This window comes from Phyllostomus hastatus, unplaced genomic scaffold (genome assembly GCF_019186645.2).
Source record: "Phyllostomus hastatus isolate PE091 unplaced genomic scaffold, TTU_PhHast_1.1 phas_contig_210, whole genome shotgun sequence".
In the NCBI taxonomy this organism is placed as follows: Eukaryota; Metazoa; Chordata; class Mammalia; order Chiroptera; family Phyllostomidae; genus Phyllostomus; species Phyllostomus hastatus.
Genome location: NW_025333737.1, coordinates 2,195,916 through 2,220,021, shown reverse-complemented (window position 1 = coordinate 2,220,021; position 24,106 = coordinate 2,195,916). Strand labels below are relative to the sequence as shown.

Genomic DNA, 24,106 nt, shown 5'->3' with positions numbered 1-24,106 from the left:
CCTTGCTGTCTTCTTTGCCTTTATTTTAATCTCTCCCTCCCCCTCCCCCACCCTTCTCCTCTGTTTTGGGGCCAGGAGAGCCCATTGATAAGACATATTCAAGAGCTGTGGTGGTTTTTCTCCCTGAAGCTGTTTCTAACTTCACATGCCTCAGGGAGATGTTGGTGTGTGCCCTTCCAGCTTACTGCCCTGTCCACCAGCCCAGCAGTTGAGGATTGGCCATTGTGTTCCCCTTTTCCTGATGGGAGTGTGTTGTTTCCTGAAGGCGGGCAATGCAGAAAAAGGCTGACATTCAAACCTGGCCAACTAATGGAGACCTCTGCTAGTCATTAGGACTGCAAACTAAATTTTTGGGTTCCCTCTTGCTTTCCGGAAACATGGTGGGTAGGATTACATTACTGGTTTCCTTATAATTGGGGAGGACTGTTTGCTTAGTTCTATTCAATGAATTTGAATGGAAGCAATGTGTGAAACTTCTGGACCAGAGCATTTCATACTGATAGGAGACCCACTAGAGCTCTCCTTTCCTTCTGCTATTGCAGAGCCCAGTGTTCCACATGGTGACTACTCTGTCTGCGAGGGTGCTAGAGAGAGGGAGACACAGAGCAGAGCTCCTAATCAGCTCAGTGGACATGTACTAGAGTGAGAAATAAATGACAGTTATTTTAAGTTGCTGAAATGTTTGGTGCTGCAGCATTATCTGGTTTATCCTGACTGATACAGATACGTACCTGACTTATATTCATACAGAAGAATAGCAGATGATACTCATGGCTAAGATTTTAGAGAATACAGAGCAAAAGCAGCAAGAAGAATATATGTATCAACAGACTCTAGAGAGGTCTAGCATAGGCTTTTGGTGCCCTTCCTTGTCTGAGGCTTTGTAGGAGTGTTCCCCCCTGCCCCTGCTCTCTCATAGAAAACCACCAAAACGTAAGTGGAACATTTCCCTTGAAGAGGTTCGTTTGAGTCTCAAGGTTTGAGACTTCAAGATTTGAGACTGTCAAGGAGACTGGCCACATAGGCATATCCTGCTAAACAACCAGCCATGGCAACCAAATATAAGACCTCCCCACACAAAGTGAGTGAAGCCAGGTGTGCATGACCAATCTTGATGTTTGTGCAAAGGAACTTGACAGGCCGTTCCAGCACAGCCCATTGTTCCACATGCAAAATTTTGAAATCACTAACATAGTGAAAAGGATACTAGAATTAAAAACCATGGAAATGAATTTTGTCCATTATCTAGTAGTATATTAACTTCATTTGTGAGGGTGGCAGGCTTAAACATCTGACTGCCTAGGCCTCTGAAAAATGTGATTTCCTTGGGGGATTTTTGCACATTTGGAATGAGTGTGACACTCAGAAAAATTCCAGAAGTGCAGTGCAATTTTACCAGGTCTCTATTAATTAAATTTGTAGGCCATCCTCTAAAGTAACTAGTCATCACTTACATCGTTATTTATTTCAAATCATAAAAAAAGACTTATAAACAAAAGTTTGAAACTATTGATCTGTACTTTGGGGACACCTAATTGTAATGAGATGGTTTTGTAATGTCAAGTGTTTAGTAGGAGCATAGACTATACATATATTTTAATCAGTTCAGTCCCATGAGACTAAGTATTATTATTTCCATTCTACAGTCAGGGGCCCCCAACCTCCAGGCCACGGACAGGTACTGGTCCAGGTCTGTTAGGAATGGGGCTGCAGAGCAGGAGGTGAGCTTGAATGTAACGGGCTTGAGTTATCTCAAAACCATCCCCCGCCTACCTCCCCCACCCGCCGCCCCCACCAATCTGTGGAAAAATTGTCTTCCATGAAACCGGTCTCTGGTGCCCAAAAGGTTGGGGACTGCTGCTATAGTGGTAAGTCTAGGAAGCTTGAGTCACTTGCCCAAGTCACACAGCTAGTAAAGGACAGAACTAGAATGGAGCCCAGCTCCTTCTAGGGCCAAAGTTACCTTACTCCATCTTATAACTAACTCCTAAGCTGCTCAGGCTGTAGCTGCTCATCTCTAAAACAAGGTACTGGGCTAGGCAGTTTTCCAGGCCTATTTCATAAATGCTGGTCAATTTAGATGGGCTGGGACTCTGTTCCGAGGGATGGGTGAGAGCTTGGCTCTGAATCAGAGGAACCTGGGTTTGGATCCAGTCTGTAGGCTGCTTGTTATTTTGTGTCCTTAACACTTCTATAAACCTATTTCCTTTCTTTCCTTCTTTTCTTTCTTTCGTTTTTAGATTTGATTCATTTATTTTTAGAGAGACATGAAGGGAGGGATAAAGAGGGAAAGAAACACTGATATTCGAGACAAACATCCATCAATTGCTTCTTGCATGCCTCAGCCGGGGACCTGGCCCACAACCCAGGTTTGTGCCCTGACTGGGAATCAAACTGGTGACCTTTTGGTTCACATGCTGGACCTCAGTCCACTGAACCACACCAGCCAGGGCTGTAAACCTGTTTTCTGTATGACGGAGATGATTATACCTCACCTGGTGGTGTAGAGATTAAATGGAATAATCTTTTGGAAAATGTTTAACACAGGGCCTGGTATGTAGTAAGCCCGGTGTAAATGTAAACCATCACCAGTGTGATGGTCAAGAGCGTGCTGTCTAGGACGGTGTTGCCTGAGTTTGAGTCCCAGCTCCACCACTTAACTGCTGGGTGACGCTGAGCTAACTTAAGGGTTTTTGTGTGCCTCAGTTTCCATATTTGTAGACTGAGGGTGATAATAATGTGGTAGTAATACCTAAGAAAGTTGGTATGAAGATAAAATTACTCAATATATAAAGCACTTAGCGGCTGACACACAGTAAACTCTGCATCAGTTAATGTCATTATTATTATCACAGTCATTATGGGTTTGGCCATGTCTTTTACTGAGATAGACTGTGAAGGTGAAAAATGGTATCTTACTCATCTTGTCTGGTCATATCCCTAACTGAAACCCGAGGCTTCTGGAAATCCTGCAGTTTGAATAATCCAAGAGCCAGAGCAGCAGAGCATCCAATTACCCACGCCTCACAGCTGCAGCCCGGGAGGAAGGTGAGGCCTCGGCACTGTCTGGCTGAGGTTGTGGTCCTATTATGGAGAAAGCCTTGCTTTGTATGCAGCTGCCTTGCCTTGGTTCGGCTGCATAATTGCGCCTTTTTGTTTTATTTTAAAGCATCTTGAGGAATTCAGAGCTGTCTCCCGCTGAGAGCAGAGAAAGCCACAGGGTGTCATGTCTCTAATGAGCCTTGTGGACTCTCTGATGGCCCCACCGAGGCAGCTGGGCAGGGAGCGCATGCACAGGCCCACACCTTGGACTTCATTATGGGGCTCCCTGAGCACCCTGGGGTACCCCATGCCTGTACTCTTTGTCTCAGAAGGGCACAGAGTTGCTTCCTGAATGCTAGCCTTGTTGGTAACCTTTGTGGACTGGCAGTGAGAAAGCAGAATTAATTATTCATATCAGCGGGCCTGAAGGAGCTGTTGTTTACAGAGTTGACTCCCCTTCTGGCTGCCAGACCCAGAATTCCTCAGGGCCTTTGGACAAGCAGAAGACAGTGTGGCTCTTGGAGACAGCTGCTCTGAAGGCAGAGGTGGCCAGCGGCTGCCCCTAGCCTGCATGCAGTCTGCAAGTATGCTTTGTTTGGGCTGCAGAGGGTTAAAACAAAATTAAAACAATTTAAAATTGGGAGATTTTATGTAAAACCTGGACTTCCGGCTTTTCTCAGAAGATGGGAAGATCTACTATACATGTGGAAGTCATCAGACCAAACAGCTGGCCTCTGCAGACCAGGCATGACTCCCTAATTGCTTCGGGCTTCATCTGGCCCCTCATCCTCCCACACTGTGAGAGGTGCCTGGCCCTGCAGCCTGCCTCTGCCACTTGCTGGCTGTGCGCCTTCAGGCAAATCACTTAACTGCTGCGGGCCCAGTTTCCTCATCTGTAAAATGGGGATGGTACTTAGTTTACCTCACACATTTGTGAGAACTGAGTTAGTGTAAGTGTTGAGGACAGTAACTGTCACCTTTTAAGTGCTGCTTCACTGATAATAGTTAGTGGTATTACACCACCTGCCTAGTGTTTTAGGCACTTGAGATCACTATCGCTGTGTTAAAGAGTTTTCCATAGAAGGAAAAAAAAATATTTCTTTCCTAATGTGCCTCTTAACTCACTCATGAGTGTTTACTTCCTCTTTCAGCCCCCAATCTCAGCCCCTTGGAATGTCATAATTAGAGCAGTGCTACCTGCTGTAACAAACCAGCTGCAATGCATCGGTGGCTTGACTGGTTAAGTTTCTTTCAGTTCACACTAACAGTGAATACAAGTGCTTCCCATGGTCACTCAGAACCCAGGCTTGGGCTCTTGTGCATCTGCCTGCCCTCCTCAGTAGTTCTCAGCTCTCAGAAAACACTAGGAGAACAGGAGAATGAAGACACACTTGCTTCTTACCTATCGTAGCCCAGAAATGATACCCATTTCTTCCTTTTATATTCCATTGGCAAAGATGAGGTGCGTGTCCCCTCTTAGATGCAGGGGTCCTGGCAAATGTAGCCCCTGACTCAGGCAGCTGCTTCCCAGCAACAGCCGGACTCTGGGAGGAGGCTGGGCAGGAACCCTTGGAGAGCCCCAGTGGTCTTGGCTGTCACAGCCATTGAATCAGCCCCCTGTCAGCCTCCTCCTGGACCTGTTTTCTTGTTGCCTGTGAAATGTTTCCAAAGGTGATTGCCCTGTTTTTGTTTTTTGTTTGGTTTATTGGGGAGAGATGGAGAAAGACCACCATTTTATTTTTCACTTCATGCTTCAAATTCATCCAGGGGTGTCCAACCCTTTGGCATCTCTGGGCAAAGAAGAGTTGCCTTGGGCCACACATTGAATACACAAACACTAACAAAAAGAAATGAGAAAAATAAAAGGTTCTAAGTACATTTACGATTTTGTGTTGGGCCACATTCATAGCCATCCTGGGCCGTGTGCAGGACACTCCTGCTAGGGTTAGGGTGAAAAAAGAAGGAAGAAGTCCTATGCAGAATTTTACATCTCTTCAAAACAAAAGGCAGCGTCTTACACTGCCTTTGTTAAACCAGCTTGCTGCTTTGGAACCACAGAGCCCGTCATCTTAGAAGTAAACTCGCTGTGGGGTTCTGACTTTGCTGAACTTGGCCTACAGTCTCTGAAAAGCTAGCACACCAGAAACTCTTATGAGTTAAGGAAATAACCTTCAGCCTCTGTGACCTTAATTCAGGCTAAATAATACCTGCTCAGTCGCCTAACATAGGGCTACCTTCCTGCTCTACATGCCCCTCCGTTTGCTATTCTGGTCCCAGACCGGCCAACAGCTTTCTCTGTTCCCCCGAATCACAGTCTCTCAGTGAATGCATTGCAGGCACGGTGTGCAAGGAAAACCCAAAATCTTCAGTGTCACTTCTGACCACTTCCTAGCCCGACTGAGCTCCCACCCCAAGCACGTTAGAAAACCAAGGGTTTTAGAAACTGTGAAGTGGAAACAGTCTCCTCTGGTTCCAGGATGCAGCTCCCTTTGTGCCGTGTCCTAACCACAGACAGGTTTTAAAACAAACTCAGTGGGTCCTGCCCGTCAGGTGGGGTGACTCCTGCTGACTCCTTGGGGCTCCATTCAGGGATGTGCTGGGGAAGTTCACACTTCTTCAGCTGTTTAGCAAAAGAGTGAAAAATCTCTTCAGTCCAAACCATCATCCCAGATACAGCTTCTCTCCCAGCACCTGTCTTTGTATCTCAGTTTAACACTTGCTTCATTCGCCTCCTCTGGTCATTTCCATGTCGCCCCCACCTCACAGGGCTCACTGAGGGCAGGGACTGGTTTACGATGGTACAGGGTGCAAGCTCTGGAGCCAGATTTACGAGTTGTAAGGATTTTAGAAAGTTATTTCACCTCTCTGTGACTTGGTTTTCTCATCTGTAAAATGGGTGTGGTGATAGCAACCACATCCTGGAATGCCGCAAGGATTAAATGAGGCCGTTCATGCAAGCATCCAGTACAGTGCCTGACAGGTAGTGAGGACTCAATAAATAACATATTATTCAGCCTCTGTCTTCCTAGCATCTGCCATAGGGCCTTACCTGTCCCACCTACTTGATAAATGTGTGCTGATTAACCTGAAACAGTGACTGAGGAAATTACTAAACCGTGATTCTTCTACTTTTGGAATAATCGAATAAAGAACTGACTGCCAGTCACAGTCCTCTGCAGGAACACTATGAAACCAGATTTTTGGTGCCTAGCCCCATGGAAGTGGGGTCCCGTGGGTCTGGGCAAAACCTGGGATCTATGTTTTTAACAAGTCACGGGGATCCTTGGTCCCCCGGAGTTGGGTTTGATGTGAGGTGGTGGTCAGTCTCTGATTTCTTTTTTAAATGTGCACTTTCTAGTTTTGTTAAAAGAGAAATTTTATTACAGTTGTCACCAAATATGGGAAATAGGGTGAGGCTATATACATTATATCCCTTCCCCCCAAAAAAGTTCTACTGTGGTAAAATACACATAACATAAATTTATCAAATGAACCATTGTTAAGGGTGCAGGTCAGTGTACTGAGTACATTCACATTGTTGTGCAGCCATCACCCCCCTCCACCCCCACAACTCTGCTCGACTTGCAAAACCGAAACTCTGTCCCCATCAAACTACTCCCCAGCCCCTTCCCCACGGCCTCGGGCAACCTCCGTGTTGCTCTCTGTCGCTGTGGATGGGACTCCTCTGTGAGCATCTCACATATGTTGAATCACGCAGTGTTTGTCTTTTAGTGACTGGCTTGTTTTGCTTAGCATAATCTCCACAAGGTTCATGCATGCTGTATGTCAGAATTTCCATCTTTTTAAGGCCATTTATTTCCTTATTTTTAAGTCTGCATAATATTCCATTTTGTTTATCCATTCATCTGTCAATGGACAAACAAATGGACAATCAGTAGCTTCCAAGCTTTTGCTGTCGTGAATGATGTTGGCGTAACGATATCTTCTCGAGACCCCTGTTTCAGTTCTTTGGGTATATTCCCAAAGTGGAACTGCTGTGTCCTGTCTGGTGAGGCCCCCTCTGCCCACACAACCCCAAAGGGTGACATTAAAAGGAAGCCAAACAAATGAATGCCAGTTTAAGAACTTTAGGTGCTCCTAAGCAAAATGTGGAGGGAAAAAGCCCCCTTGAGTTTGTGTGTGAGTAGATGACAAGTTGCCAGACAGATGATGAGATCTGCATTTGCAACAGGAGCCAGAAGGCAGGCAGGGGGAGGAAGCAGTCCAAGGCGACCTTTGGCCGGAGGCACACACAGCCATGGAAAGCTGGGTGACACTTGGCCTGTGGTACAGAGAAGTCCATTGAGATCTGCTACTTTGAAACACTTAGCCAGTTGTGGCCCTTGTGCTGCTCCCAGATAGTGATGGTGCTGTTTGAAGGTGTCAGATTCGGGGTTTGAATGCTTACCCACATTCCTCCCCCATGCTGATCTCTGTGGAAGATGGGCGCTGGGGTGGGGTCACATCTTTCCACCCCGGTAGCAAGTGACAGCCCCAAACACAGGTAGGCCGAGCCTCTGCCTCTCCAAATCCCATTACTTTCTGCCTCTACTTCCGCCGTCTGTCAAAGAGGTCAGCCTTCACTGACTGAGATGCAGGTGCCATGAAATATGTGTGTGTGCTTTCCCTTTGGAGCACAGATCGGTCGATGTGGAATTAAGACGGCCACTTTGCTGCAATTTGTAAATTTGCTGAGTTTTTAAATAGGCAAACCTGCTAGGCTCTGATAAACAGAACTTTTTTCCGGTGTTTCTTAAAAGTCACTGCAGAGAGCACGAAGTGCTTGTAACTTCCAAAGCAATCAATAAAAAGGTCATCAGAACACCTTTACAAATGTTCAAAGTTCGTGGAGTATCTAAATCATCAAGCATTAGAGGGTTAAAGAGAAGGATTTGAACAGTAAAACAACACCCACTTCAAAGCAGGTTCCGGAGAGGAAAGGACTGTGTGTGTGGTTTTATGACCACGAGACATCAATGCTGGGAGACCAGAAACTTCCATCCAGGAGGAGGAGAAAGGAATGCAGCCACCATTAAAGCAAACTTTATTGACGCCTGAATTGTGCCAAGCAGTGAACCTGGGGAAAGCGTTCAGAGTTTTGCTTCAAGAACCTTCCGCTCACTGTGGGACCAGGTTAGCAGACAGTAAAACAACAAACTGTTAATAGACAGTTTTCCACTGCCTAAATGCACATAGACACCTGTGCTAAGGGCTTGCCATCTTTAACTGGCTCACAGGACACAAGGTAGGGCTTTATAAATTGGCCCTGGCTAGTTCAGTGGATTGAGCTCGAGCCTTGGAACCAAAGGGTTGCCGGTTCGATTCCCAGTCAGGGCACAAGCCTGGGTTGCAGGCCAGGTCCCCAGTAGGTTGCGTGCAAGAGGCAACCACACATTAATGTTTCTCTCCCTCTCTTTCTCCTTCCCTCCCCCTCTCTAAAAATAAATAAATAAAATTGTTAAAAACAAGAAATAAATTGTTGGCAGCCACTGCTGTTTAAATACCAAACAGTAATACATCCATTTGCTGAAGTTAAACAAGTGGTAGCACCCATTCCACAGTCTTGAGGGTACATCCGTTAGCCCTTTTCTTTATTTCTTCAGCTCCAGTGCCTACAGGCCTGCCAGCAGGAAGTCCCTGTTGAAGCCCTCCTTCAGAGAGTCAAAGAGGGAGCAGTGGTTGGTGCCTGGACAGTCAGGTTGGCAGAGAACTTGATTAGCAATAAGGACTTTTCACCATGTGGGTCAGCAGATGACTCCGCATACGGAGGTGATGTACAGACGGAGACCCAGCGCAGGCGGCCGGTGTCCTTGGAGAGGAAACTGAGTTCCTTGGTGCTGAGCTTCAGGCACCTGCTCCTGATGCCAGTTCCTTCAGGTCACGGAGCAGCTTCCCGTGTGCCAGCCTGCCCAGGTCGGCTGGGTGGGACAAGTTCCAGCATCGACCACCATTTCCTTTCCATCTGCTGGGACTCATCTGGAAGGGTGGGGGCAGTGTGTCTGGCTGCTCCTCTTTTTAAGCCTGAGCACAGTCAGTCTTCTTACATCCTCTTTCCTAGACTGTAGAAGGGAGGCCACCTCCGATGTCAGTGGTTCCAAAGTGGTTGATCTTTTAAGAGAGGAATTATAAGGTCATAAGGCCTGTAATTCCAATGGTTTTTTGTTTTTTAGGGTTTTGTTGTTGTTGTTGTTGTTTTGCACTTCTCTTGCTAGAGAAAAGGAAATAGGGACAAAGGTACTCCCTGGCAGGACATTCCTAATTTCTGCTCTTCCAAACAGCTCCACAGTGGAGCGCCGTGTGTGTACATAGCCCATGCGTGCATAGGTGTGAGCTCTTCTCTAGAGAATGTCTAGATGTGAAATTGCTAAGTTGAAAAATACGTGCATTTAAAATATTAATAGATATTGTTAAATTGTCCTCCAAAAATGTTGTTCCAGTTTACACTGTCACCACACTTTCTGAGAGAGCCTGTGCACTCTGTCCAACATTTGTTACTACTTCTCACTTGTGTCAATCTAGTGGACAAGAAAAGGCATCTCAGTGCACATGCGCTCCTGAGTGCTAGTGAGGTACACGACCTTTTTCTACACTCCTCATTCCTATTTCTTCTTGTCAGATTTTTTGCCCATTTTTTTATTGAATGTGAATGAATCCATTTAATAGTTCACCATTGAATAGTATGCTAACTATAGATTACTTAAGTTAAGAAAATTTGTTATTCTTTTTATTTCTAGTTCCCAGGAATTAAAAAAAAATTTTTTCTTTGAGCAGAAATAGGTGTTAACTTTGAACAAATGCTTTTCTCAAATGTTAAGATGATTATGCTTTTTTCTTTCTTAACCTATTAATATAGTACATTATACAAATAGATGTTCTAATGTTGAGCTAGGCTTCTATTCCTGGAATCAGCCCTATTTGGTCTGATACACAGGCTGCAGGTTGCTCCGCCGTCCAGTAAACAACTCATTCACATGGCAGCCAGGTGTGCGGTGCGCAGCCCTTGTGCCCAGCACAGGGGGTGGCCCTGAGGTGTACTGTTCTTTAAAGAAACACTGCTAGATTCACATGCCAAACAATTAAGATCATTTGCATTATGGCACAGAAAACATTGACCTCTGTTTTCTTTCCCTTTACTGCCCTTATTCAGTTTTAATGTCAGAATTGTGGTAGTGTCATGAAATTAGGTGGCTTCCCACCTGCCTCTGTGCCCTGAAACGGTTTATGTAACATGGGCATTTTCTGTTGGTAAAGGTTTGGGAGCTCTCCTTTATAACCAGCTGGGTCTTGTGTCCAGATCTTTGCCTACTTGCCATTTACTTAAAGGTTAGTAATTTGTTCAGGGTTTTTTTCCCCCTCAAATCAATATTTGGACTTCATATTTTCCTGGAAAACTGATCACTTCAAACTTTTGATTAAGTTCATGGTATGAATTCATGTTTTAAGCCTATCCTCCTGCTGTAAATGAAGTCATGATAAATAAAAACATTTTTTTGAAAAATTAAATAGATATAGGTATGCTTAAAAATGAGACACACATCTCCATGAACCAGAAATGGAAGAAAAGCCACTGCGTGAAAAAAGGGAGCTGAAGCCACAGCCTGTTGGGCTCTGGGTCAGGGGAAGGGGGATGAGGGGGGTGGGCATCTGGGTGCTGGTCTGCCTGGGTGCTCCTCCTGCCTCCTCTCCACTGGTCCCCCAGGTGGCTGCCCCCGGACGCTTTCCTGCTCCAGGACCAGCCTCTTCCCTGCACCCCACCCGCCCCTGTGCTGGCGGCAGGCACCTCCTGGGCACATGGTTTTCTTCTCTGATCTGATATTGCTCTCCCCTTCTTTCAGGGCTTAATTCGAATTCCCGGTCCTTGAGAGTATCGGGTATCACCTTCCTGGACTGTTACAGGTTTTATGTTAATATGTGATCTATATCATGTCTAGAGAGTTGGGTGAAGAGGGAGAGGCATATGACAGGCTTGTCATACCCATGTGAAGACCAGCGGAAACCCTGCACTGCACGCACTCAGTCTTCCGCTTGGAACCCGATGCTCCAAAGGAAAATTAAGTTAGAACTAAGATCTCAGTTTTAAGAATCTGAATCCTAGTATACCATGACGCAGTCCCTGTACTTTGCATAAGTACAGTTTCAATATAAAAGATATAAACAGTACTAAAGTCTTTATTTGGAATAAAGCAGGCCAGTTCTTGTCATCTCTCCCCACCCCTTTCAACCCTCTTTCCAGAAGGAACCTGCAGTTAACAGTTCGTTGTCCGTTATACATCCTTCCTGTCCTTTCATGGCATCTGTACAAGGATTTGTGTATAATTTGCTTATTGTTCCATTTAGTCTCACAACTACGATAAGAGGTTAGTATTATTAACCCCATTTTGTGGATGAGGAAACTGAGACCTAAGAGGGTTGGGTGATGTGCCAAGGGGCCCAACGGGCCCACAGCTAATTATTTTGAACCCATGTTTCTCATTTTGAAAAGAGCCAGTGCTGCTTTTTCAGATCGAGACACTACACATGAAAGAAAAAAAAACGAACGTCTTGCTCAGTGGTGTATTTCTCACAAACCCAGAATGGTCCAAGGGAATCCCAAGGGACCCTGGGGTCTCTGGGCTGAGCTACAATCTACTCTAGCAGCTGTCCTTTGGGCGACCTAAGTGGGCAAGCCCTTGGCCTGATCATTTGAATTTCAAGGGACCTTTATCTGGATTTCAGATCTTCCTTCTTGCAGGGCGGTTTAAATCCTGTGAAAAGATGTCCCTGAAGTGTCCCTCCAAGAAAGGTTTTCAGGGGCTAGGGATACTCACAGGTCCCCCAAAGTGCCCCTGGGGGAAATACGGGAGACCCTGGCAGTGGCTTCAGCCAGGATGAGTTTGGGGAGAAGCCAAGAGGGGTCTTGGGCACGCGAACCTGTGTATTCTTGTTCATTTCCCGTCGGCTCCAGGGATTTTCCCAGTGGACCCGGCATTAAGACCAAGAAACGGAAACTCTTTGATCTATTCATCGATTTTAAAGCCAGAATAAAGCGTTGGAGCTGGTTTTGCCTTTCGCGTCGGCCGGCCGGGCGGCCCGGAATGCCCAATGCTTCCTCATGGTTGTTTGGCGAAGGCGTGGCTGCACCCACACACACGCCACCCCCCGGCCGGTCCCTGTCTGTCGCCTTTCGGGAGAGCCACGGCCTCCCTTCACCCCGCTCCCACGGTGCCGAGGGTGTGGACAAGCCCCAGGAGGGTTGCGGCATCTGCCTTCCCGCAAGAGTCACAGAAACGTAGCCCCGAGACCTGAATGTATTTGCATCGAAATATCTGTGCAAACCTCAAAAACCTAGCCCCTCCCCCCACAGCTCCTGGAGCAGCGGCCACGGGGCTTCTGATTTGCTGGAGCAATCAAGCGTGCAGGCGGAGGTACCCCGTAGCCCGCAAGGTTTGGCCGCTGGCGCTCTAGTTCACATTTAAATACCACAGCCCGGTCACGTGGCCGGGACTCTGCGGCCCCGCCCCTGGCAACAGTTTAGGGAGAAACTAGTAGCCGGCGGGGAGAGCTGGATTTACCCTTCTCCCAGGCAGCCGGCGCCTCCCTGTTGAAACGAGAGGGTCATTTATCTTCAACTCAACTCTTTCGGTGCAGTGTTTCTAAACCCTAACCCTAGGCAGGCTTTCATCAAAGGTCTGCGGATTAGGAAGAGATGATTATGAATCATCTTTCCTTCCCCAACAGGATCATCAAATTTCATGCAACTTTACCAAGAGCTCATATGTCAAAATAGGAAAAGGGTGACATGCACTTCCGTCAGGACACCATCGTGGGGTTGGGAATTTGGGCCTCCTTGTCCGCAGGGGAAATGCCCTTAGGTGTGGCTATGTCTTGCCTGTGTGTGTTTTTTCCTGGCACATTTGTGTTTGGGGAACTGTTTGCAGAAGAGTACATAAAAAGGTAGCAGGGACACCCTTTCAACCTGCTGTTTAGAATGAGAGATCACGCTGAAGTCCAAGACGAGTAATAGAAATAAACTGGAGATTTCTTTCTAATGTAAGCTGTGGGGCGCTAGTAGAGCTGAATCTATTATTCTAAAGCCTCTTGGATCGAAACATGTCCATGTTCTAATACTCAGACATGCCCAAAATTTATTGTGTGTGTATGCACAAATTTCTGATTTTAAGAAATTCTTGGCTCAGCATGTTGATTTAATGTTTCCTTTGGATAACCCAAGGTTTCCCATTTTAACGGAAAACTGCCCACTCTTTTTTTCCTTGAACACACTCAGAGGCTGCAAGTCCAAGGTTCCCCCTGGTGCAGGGCGGTGCTCTGCCTGGGCGCCTGAGAGGACTCTGTGGAGGAAGCTCACTGGACTCAACTCTCCAACCTCCACTCTCCCTGAGATCTTCCAAGGACTTCTAGCAATCTAAAGCTCCTGCCCTTTTTAAGCGGGACAGCCCTGGATTTAAGGCTAGAAGATTGCTTTTCCAGATGGGTCTTCTTTTTCTTATTCTGGCTGCTATTGAATAGCTAAGTTAGGAGCCAGCACATGTCTGAGGAATAGGGTTGCTTTGACTCAAAAAACGTGAATGAGTTGTTAACTCTGCAATGACAATGAGACGCCCTCCGAAAACAGAGGGTGTGGTTGGACTTTGGTAACCTCAGCACAGCACGCAGTAGCTCTTCAGGAGGCTTGCAGTAGTCTTCTGGGGGGAGGGCAGCTGTTTCAGTGTTTGTCTTGTTTTAGCCCTCAGGAGAGAGATGGAAGTGTGAGTGTATGTGTGTGTGTGTGAGGCTCAGCCAACACAATGATAATAGCTAACATTTAAAAAATATATTTTATTTAAAATATGTTTAGAGAGAGGGAAAGGGAGGGGGAGAAACATCGATGTGCGAGAGAAGCATCAATCGGCTGCCTCTTTTACACCCCCATCTGGAGACCCGGCCCACAGCCCAGGTATGTGCCCTGCCTGGGAATTGAACCGTCAAACTTTCAGTCTGTGGGACCACGCCCAGCCCACCGAGCCACAGCAGTCTGGGCTAGCTGGCATTTCCCGATTGCATTTGGTGAAGGCACTGTGCTGGGTATCTCACCTCCGTTATCTCATTTGATCTTCTCAGTCATCTCAAGGCAATTACCATTAGGATCCTCATTTTAACTGAAAGAAACTGAGGCCCAGAGAAGTTGAATTACTTAGGGACATGAGGTTTTGCACGCAGGTCGGTTCGGTCTCCAGCACCCACACCCTGCCCTAAACCATTAAAGCCTACAGCCAGAACAGCAGCAGCTGAGACACTTCCCCGCAGAGCCAGTACTGACATGAGCAGCTTTGGGTGACTCTGTGGCCTGCAGGGGACCCAAGGTCTGGCAGCAGTGCCCAGGGGAATGAGCAGGTGTTCGTACCTCCCCCCAACCCTCCCACAAGGCACCTGGGACGGGAGGATGGGCGAACCCAAGGCGAGAGGATCAGAGAAGAACCACTACTACTGTGCTGGCAGTTCTGCTTTTGTGAAAGTATCAGTCTCCACCTTGGCTGGGAAACAGGAACCTTTTGACAAGATTAGCATAACTGATCCCTGGCCCAAGCTGTGGCGTTCTCCTCCTGGCTATCAGTCCTGCTCTATCAGCAGCCGTGCCCAGTAGATAGGGTTTCTGCCCGGCACGGTGCCCCAGCCCTGCTGGCTGAGTGTGCAGGGGAATTCACCTGGGCATTGCCTAACTTCACCTGCTGCTCTGGCCAGGATTGCTGTCTTAGAGGGAATTTCACGGATTTATCTTGGCCATGTGGGGGCTTCCAAAATCAGAAAAGCTTATGAAGCCTGTGGCCACTTGGGGGGTTTGTGAGAAGCAGAAGGCTCTCTCCCCACTCCCTCTCCCAGAGCTTCCCGGTCAGTGTGCCCAGAATGGGTCTGCGTCTCAGGGTGGCTGGACACGTCCTGGGGCAGTGGGGTGCCCCCTGGCCTCTGACCACTGACAGCTTTGTCTTCTTAGCCCAGGGTGTTGGGCATGCATTGGCGTTTCCTGCCTGTGCCACGATGCGACAAAGCTTGGAAAGGACTTCTCTCTCCTGTCCTCCTGAGATTGTGATGGCAAACCCAGCCTTCCGCTCCCTTTGTCCCTGTGAGGGGTTCAGGATTAGGCAGCGACCTCAAGCCTAACTTTCTCTTCACGGTTCTCACTGTGCCTCCTTCCCCTCCTCCTCAGTTTCCATGGCTAAAGGACTGATACCAGTAACACAGCCCGCCCCCGCCCGCCCCCAGTGCGGGGTGGGTAGCCCTAACCAACCCCAAGATTTCCTCCTAATCTCAAAGCTGTTGCCCTGCCAGAGGAAGGAAGAGGCCGGAGGCCCCATCAGGAGTAGTTCTCAGCTTCCTACTGAGAACACCAGGGACGAGACTTGACCTGTCTCTGGTGTCCCTGGACAGCTCTGACAAGCAGGTGGCATTCCTCCCACCCCGAGGAACTGGACACATCTCACTTGCATCGTGAACAAATTTGGCTGAGGAACTGGAGTTTCCCTCTGGGGCCTCATTTTGTGTTTGGGACCAAGCAGCCCCTGAGCGAAGAAAGGTTACCTAGGTTTTGCTCATCCACTTAACGCTCGTCCTGCTGGACATAACAGAACAGGGGGAGAGAGTCAGGACTGGCCAAGAGTCAGCGGCTGCAGAATTCCTGAGCACAGTCCTGAGACCTTCTTTGACTATAACTATGTGAAGGCCCCCACCATGTGCATGCCAGAAAGGGCTGGAGAGCGCTAATCAAGGCAGTGCATTTCAAAATTGTTTTTAGTGTACCTTTATTACCTTTACAACAGAAAAAAAGAACTGAATAAACTTAAAGTTTAAAAAACACCTCAGCAGCTTATGTGGTTCACACCTTCCGTGTGGTCTTTTGATGACATGTGACATGCATACAAATGAGCAAATGACAGGGTGCTAATTGCAGTGTGGCTTCTGAGCCAGAAGCCTGGGTGCTCCTCTCTGCAGGACCTCAGCAGGCCCGTGGTTCGTCTGTTTCCCGTTCTTCCCTGCCACGCAGGGCTGAAGAGAACTTTCGTTTATCAGAACAAGGCGTCTGTGACCCTGACCTGATCGAAGCTTCCAGAACTTCACCAGCTCCCTCCGAAGAACGAGGGTCCGAGAGGGAGATAGCCTTGTCCTTGGGACCAGGCACCTGCCTGTGTTCGCAGGATCAGGGAGGCCAGGTGGAAAGGCAGCTACCGGGGGTGTCTTGGGCCGTGTTCTCCTCCACAGGCAGAACCTCTTCCTCTTTGATCCTGGAAACCGCACTAGAAATGCGCAGAAGAGCTGCCTTGGCTAGAGGCGCCCACAGGCGCTGATGTTGGGGTTAGTGGTCGTTGTAGGCAGTCGGGGCTCCTTGAGGCCTGGGAGAAGATGTGGGCAGCTGGTGTGTGCCGCTCCAAGTGTGGCCTCCGAGGCCGCGTCAGGGAGTCAGGAGCTCTGAGGGCCGGGGCGTCTGTGTGGCTGCTTCCTCATCTGTGGTCAGGCGTGGCAGGTGGCAGATAGGGTCTCTTTTACCAAAGCAGCCCAGAGAAAACCAGCCCAGCCTCCCTAAGGGCCCCTAAAGACCTAACCTCCCATGTGGAGGCTCTGGTGTGGCCGCAGCCTCTAGCGTGGCTCTGCTCCAACAGGCAGTAGATGCATTTGCCCTGAGAGCCAGGGACCCAAGTGGCAGAGCGGGCCTAGAGCCAGGTCTAGCTGGTGTTAAGAGGAGGCATTATGTCTTTCCTGGTCTGTATGGAATGGTTGCTTCTCCCTTCTGCTTTGGGTTGCCTGGCACAGAGCCTGTGCACAGGGGCCACTTGCAAGGGATTATTCTCTGGGGCGACTGAAAACCAAGTCATGATCTCATCTGGGCCTGCGCTGGTCTCCCTGGGTGGTCCCAGGCTCCCTGTGGCTGCAGGGAGTGGACAGATGCCACACAAGGCTCTGGGGTCCAGGGAAGGGTGCTCCTCCTCACACCCTTCCCCCGCTTGGATGACCTGTAGTTACTCTCATGTGATGAGCCTGTGGTTTTGTGGAGGAAAGGCACTTGCAAAATCAGAAATAGGAACCTGGAAAAATAACTCAGTGGGGCATGTGGGGGATTGGGCAATGAGTTGTCTAGAAGATTTGGGGCCCTGGGAGGATGGTAGAGTGAGGAACCAGGTTTCATCTGAGTCATGGCTGAGACCTAAGGGGGTCCCTGGAGCGTGAGACTTTGGAGGGATCAGGAGGCAGGGTGACAGTGTCTTCCTGTCTTCAACCTGTCAGACTGGAAGTTGGGCACAGGGCCCACCCTGGAAGGGGTGGGCAGAGGTAGGACTTTGAAATCTTTCTGCAAGAAGCTAAGGCTGTTGCAGCTCTAAGCCCCCAACCATTCCCCTTTCCACCCCAGAGCATGAGATTGGGCCTTTTCCTGGTGGAAAAGGAATAGGAGTCATTCAGAATAGGAATCATTCTTTTTAAAGGCTCCTTACAAAACTTACCTGGACCTGGGGCCAGGCAGGGCTGGAGGCTGCCTTTGTGGGAGAGGTGCCTGAGACTAGATGACCCTGCGGCATTGGGGGTGGGCGTGGCCCTCCAGTGGGTGCCTGGCCCAGGGGGCATTGCAGGGGAACTGGAACTCCTCAGAGCGTTTGCCTTTCGGAGTTCTGTGAGAAGGTTTTCTCAAATCCAGGGTCCTTCCTTAGGAAAGTGAATCTCTTAAACCGAAGCTGGCAGTGTTACCTTCCTCCAGTGGCCTCTCGCCCTGTCCAGAGACTGAGTGTGCGGTCCTCTTCTCCAGGGCCAGAGCAGCGGAGACATGAAAATTTGGATGAGGCAGGTGGAGATCTGATACCCCAAATTTTTCCTGCATTCCCCTGAGAAATTAGCTAAGGAGTAATTTTCCTTAAAATGGTCCTCACAGTCCCTGGCTGAACCCCGGGCCAGGCAAGGCTGGGAGCTCCCCTTGGGAGAGCCGTGCCCCGGAGACTCAGTAGCTCTCGTGGCATCGGGGACACCCTCGCCGCCAGGCACTCTCTCCCGGGCAGGCCTCGAGCCCACAGAGCGATGGAGGACCCAAGAGCTCATCAGACTCCGGTTGAGGAGAAAGAGGGTAGAAATGCATCGTTGTGTCTTCTTTGCCCTGCCACTTCCCCTGGAGTGCAGTTTTAAGAGCTCTGCTGATAAATTCCTATTAGTGTCAGATGCCAGTGCTACCTGGTGTGCTCAGGAGCTCGGCTGCCTCGACAGTGAAGAATCTTGTGATGTCAAAGGCTGGGATGCTTTCTGCAGCATCTCGACTGGTAGGCAGGCGCAGTCATGTGGTACCTGTCTTGGCTCAGGCTGTTACAACAAAATGTCATAGACGGGGCGGCTTAAACAATAGACATTTATCTCTCACAGTGCGGTAGGCCTAGAAGTCCAGGATCAAGGTTCTTTTTTTGTTTTTAAGATTTTATTTATTTATTTTTAGAGAGAGGAGAAGGGCAGGAGAAAGAGAGGGAGAGAAACATCAGTGTGCAATGTGGGGTTGCCTCTCGAATATTTCCCACCAGGACCTGGCCCACAACCCAGGCATGTGCCCTGACTGGGAATTGAACCAGCGACCCTTTAGTTTGCAGACTGGCAGTCCGTCTACTGAGCCATACCAGCCAGGGCAAGATCACGGCTCTTGGTGAGGGCTGTCTTCCTTGCTTGTAGTCTGCCACCTCCTTGCTGTGTCTTCACGTGGCAGAGAGAGAAAGTGAGAGAGAGAGAGCACTCTGGTCTCCTTCTCTTCTCGTAAGGGCCCTGACCCCATCACGGACACCCGCGGTCACGACCTCATCTGAACTCAATCACCTCCCAAAGGCCTCACCGCCAAACTCCATCACTTTGGGGATCAGAGATTCAATCTGTGAGTTTTGGGGGAACACAAACATTCAGTCCACAACAGTGGTTGGGGAGCTTGGGCTCTGGACCCACTCAGATCTGAATGTGAAGTTGACTCTCTCCCTTACTGGAGGTGTGACCTTGAGCCTCTTCTACAGAGTGAGAATTATGACTGTCTTCCACTCAGAGGGATCACTTATTGACAATTAAAGTGACATAAAAACAGTGGATTGATGGTTACCAGTGGCTGAGGTGGGGGTGGGGACATGTTGAACAAGGTTATGAACTTTCAGGTGTAAGCTGAATGAATTTTGGGGACCTAATGTACAGCATGGTGACTCTAGTGAACAGTACTCTCTATTGTATGCTTACAGTTTTTACAGAGAGAAGATCCTAAACGTTCTACACACACACACGCACACACACACACACACACGTAACTGTGAGGTAATGGATGCATCGGATATGTTAACTGATTTTATTGTGCTAATAATTTCACAATACATACTTGTATCAAGTCATCACACTGGTTACCTTACACTTGCACAATGTCACTGGCCAATTATATCTCAACAAACCTGGGAAGAATAAAGTGAGAGGGAAGGTAATGTACTTAACATACCGCCTAGAACGTAAGCATTGAAGCCAGGGACGCACTGACCGAAGGAAGGGCTTTCAGGGACTGGACGCCTCAGCCTGCAAACACAGGAAGGGCAGGTGGGCCTGAACCTTCGTGAGTGTTGAATTTGCGAGTGTGAGGCTGGGGGTGGGGAAGGTGTCCCAGAAAGGCTTCTTTATAAAGACAGGCCTAAGAAAAGCTACAGATTCTGCTGCATCCCTGAATTCCTGCCGAGGCCGCATGTTGCATTCGCAGCAGTCTGCGTAGTGTGCCCCAGTTCCCAAAAGAACCTTCTCCATCAGCCATCCGTGCTGTTCCCCTCTTCACTCCCATATTGCCTCTGTGTCATTGTTTATGCGCTTTGCCCCTCCAGAATGCCCTGCCTCCCCATCCCACCACTTTTGTCAATGATGCAGTATATTAGGTGTCCTTCCCGGCCCCAGTCCAAATGGCATTTCCTCCGAGAAGCACTGGGTTATTAACTCAGATCAAAGTGGTCACCACGCTTCTCTGTCCATAACATACCATCCAGGCCATTATCTGGACCCACACCAGATGCTGCCTTGCCTCTTGGTGACTTCCGGGCATGTCTTAAGTCCACTCTCATGAACATCATAGGCAAAGGGACCCTGTTTCATATAGGGCTCAGAGAATATTTGACGAGCGAAGCAATAACTTTCTAGCCCTCAACGCCCACTGCACTTCCTGAAATATTGGGACCTGAGGGGTGGGAAAGAGGAAAGTTTTTCCTCTCCCTTATCACCTATTTTCTGGTCATCTACCTCTCGGGAATCATGGACAGGATAACTTTCATTCCTGCATGTCAGGGTGAGCAGACCAACGCCCAGAGAGGGAAAGGAAGTTCCACTGGGTCACACAGCAAGTTAGTGGCAGAGCTAGGCCCTAGATTCAGGGTGTGCTCAGTTTAGTTCTCTCTTCTGTTGAGAGAGGCAGTGGAGTGTTGAGGGGCAAAGACGTGGGTTCTGGAGTGCTCGGGGGTAACTGTGTTAATTCAGCAGTTTAATACATGCGGAGTCCTTCGATCAGCCCCAGCATGGAAAGCACAAAGTAAGACTTGGTTGCTATCACCCTGATTATCCCTCTGCCTGTCTTTGACAGCCACTACCTCCTACTGCCTGGTCCCTTCATTCAGGGGTGAGAAGAACCCTGAGGGGACAATGCCAGACACCCTCACTAGGCAGCAGCTAGTTTAGCAGACTAACCTTCTGGGTTACTGGCCCCAGGGGCCTAGGGTGATTTTCTGGACCATCACAGACTCAAGGCCCAACAAATCCATCCTATTTGTTTCTCTGTCTCAGTGAAGGGGAAGTAAAAGGGAGTGTTTTCCCCTTGTGGCAGGTGCCCGGCAGGCCAGCTGAGTCTGAAGCAGTGTGCCCTCAGGCCTGCCCAGTGCTCACTGTGGCTTGGTGCGTGCGGCAGCCACAGAGGCCTGCCTGAGCCCTGTCTGTCTGTCTGTCTGTCTGTCTGTCAGACAGGCAGTCTGCAGACCCTCTCAAGCCAGACAGGTCCTTGGCTTTCATCATATTTCTCCCATCACTAAGCTGAAAGCAAGGTTTCCCATCTGTCTGGTTGGAGGGGCATCCAAGTCCTCTCTGGGAGCCTGTGGGTGACAGCTTCAGCCTACAATCCCCTGAGACGGGGAGGTGAGCGTTGCTGCAGCCAACCAGAAGCCTCTTCCTCAGATTCCCAACCTCTGCACCTTCCCAGACAGCAGGAGACGCGGGGCGGGCACCCACCCAGAGACTGCCCTTCCCCAGGGTAGAGCTACAATGTGCCTCTCTCCTGTGAAAACAAATTTAATTGCAAATTTGGGACAGGCCTAAGAGAAGGACTGTGAGAATCGAGACCAAAGTTCCCTTAGTGGGCTGAGCCGTTTCTGGGTTTCTATCCCACTTCTACGTGGGAGTCTGATTGGCTAAAAAAGAGTGCAGCACCAAATGCTGGCTGCGTAGCGAGAGGGAGCCCTGTGCATTGGGGAGTTTGTAGGTGGGGTTTCGTGTGAGCAGTTGGAGAATTAATTGGAGCAGCAATTCTCCTGCCCCATATCTGATTCTCTGATCCTGTTGTTTTTTTCTGAGTCTTTCCGGAGAGTGTGGCCATTCTGTATGTGATATCCGAGCTGGCCCAGACAGCTCTTTTCCAGCTGGAAGCTGGGCTGGCTGAAGCGTCTGTCCTCCCTCAGTCCAGGCCCTTTGCGACCAGAAACATACTTGGTCTTCATTGAAATCACGACTCAGGGTGCCAGGGTGACAGTGGTGAACAAGAGTGACGTGCTTCCTGACCCCTCAGAGCCCTCAGTCTAGCAGGAGACAGCGGCACTGAGGCACTCACAGAAGCACCCGGGAATCCGGAATGCAGGCGTCCTGGTCTGGTGGTTAGGGAGAGCTCCCCAGCAGAAGTGATGTTTAAATTAAGACCAGCAGGAAGAATAGGAAATATCTAGGCAGAGTGGGGTGTGGAGCATTTTAGCCAGAGATACCAGCCTGTGCAAAAGTTCTGAAAAAGTTCTGCAGGGAACAAGGAGGAGAGTGTGCCAGAGGAAGCTGAGAGGAGGGGCAGGGGCCAGGCCCCAGGGCCTGGAGCGTCCTCAAGAGGGTGTGGGTGTTCATTCGACAGCCATGGGAAGCCATAGGCGGGTCTTCAACAGGAGTGACCCGCCAGGTGTGTTTCAGAAAGTGCTGTCTAGTTTCTGTGAGCTGCTGGGAAACTTTTCCCTCCCACGGATCCTTCTAGCAATGATAGCGGCCTCATGAGCCTGGGGCTGCTCAAGCGAACAGACCCGGCTCAAATGTGACCTCTGTGCAGCTTTCACTGTCACCACAGCCAGAGTTCCGGTCTTTTCCATCCTCCCGTCACTAAGACACAAGTTTCGTAGGTTGGTTTCTCACAGTCAGCACCAGACTGTTCGTGAGACTGAGCTCACCAGCCCAGGACAGGGGGTAGTGACCTGGGAAAGGGGAAATTGGGAGGCACGAAACTGCGTAACCAGAATCTGGAAGTGCCTTATGTAAAAGATGCGCGTCCTGGGACAGTCTGGGGACAGGGTGCAGGCCTGGCTGAGTCACCCCTGCAGGAAGGGAGTCAAAGGTGGTCCCTTGGGGGAACTGTGTGGCTGGTCGTCTGTGATTTCTTCTCAGAGACTATCTGCTGGTTCCTGGCCCGCTGAGTCTGTCTGCCTCCCCCTTCCCAGGGTCCTAGTGACTCGGTGCAGGCTGGGTGCGAGCATGTGCCGAGCTTCTGGGGAAGGGCAGCCAGGGACACCGGCATCCCTTGTGAAGGTGGCCTGGGCCAGACCACTCCCTCTCTCCACCTCTAAGATTATAAAGCTAAAATTCAGGGAGGGCATCAAAGGCAGAATGCTGAGGACAGGAAGAACAAGGAAGTATGAGCTGGCCCTGTAACCATCCTCAGTTCCCCATAACCAAGTAGTGTTCTTACCACTGTCGGCGTTTGGGGACAGACATCCTTTGGGACAGTTCTGCGTATTGCAGGACATTTTGACATCTCTGACTTTAAAATGCTCCTACGTGGTGGTTTTGGTTGTGGTGAGCAGATGTTTAGGAGCTGGCAGGATGGAGAGAAACAGAAAAAGAACTCATGGAAAAAAATGTATTTCTCAGTGGACAGTAAAAAACAAAAGGCTGCTATACTTTGCAATGGAATACTACACAGCTATAAAAAAGAAGGAACTCTTACCCTTTGTGACAGTGTAGTTGGACCTGGAGAGTTTTATGCTAAGTGAAATAATCCAGACAGAGAAAGACAAATCCCATATGTTGTCATTAATAGGTGAAATCTAATGAACAAAATAAACTGACGGACAAAATAGAACCAGAGGTCTGGGTACACAGAATAGACTGATAGGTCTCAGAGGGGAGGTGGATGGGGGGGCACTGGGTAAAAGAAGGTGGGGACATTAGCCAAAGAACATGTATGCATAGCCTGTGGACACAGACAGTAGCTGGTGAAGGCCAGGGGGTGGGGGAGAGGGCCGGGTGGGTGGAGGTAGGCAAAGAGGGGGACATGGGGACATCTGTTATAGTGTCAACAATAAAAAGAGTGCACCTGCACATTTTCAGATGCTGCCAACTGCCTCTTCCCCAACTGAGAACCACTGTTGCTGTGTTTGTGGGGACAGGGTAAGCATAGCTGTGCTTCAGATCCTGCAATTGGCAAGCGGGGAGCCTGGGAAAATACCCCCAGTTGAAAATATCTTAGGGAAGGTTTTGTCCCGTGGGATGGTTTTTCTTCTCAGGCCACCGATGGGGTCTCCTGCTGTCTCCTGACCTCAAATGGAGTTCCTGCTGACTTCCCTAGCCTTGTTGCTGTGTGGAATCTGTGGACTAAGCTTCGATTTTAGCGCAGGCTTTTCCAGGCCTCTTAGCTGGACCGCTCCTGGAGGCTGAGGAGCTGCTTTGCTGAGCCACCAGAGGGCGCTCCAGAGCCCCCGCTGTCTGCCGCAGGATCGCTGGTAGCAGGAGTGACTGCAGAGGGAACTTGCCTTAAAGAGGCCTGGTCCTTAAAGAGACAGGGCCACACACCCACGAACTTGAACGGTAACAGCTAAGCGAGACTCCACCAATGACGAGC

The 24,106-nt window shown here is 49.2% G+C and overlaps 1 protein-coding gene across 1 annotated transcript in view; it reads left to right on the top strand.

Moving 5' to 3' along the window:
- Nucleotides 1-24,106, top strand: part of ABR (ABR activator of RhoGEF and GTPase) — a 172,749-nt gene that overhangs the window by 11,223 nt on the left and 137,420 nt on the right. The window lies entirely within an intron of this gene.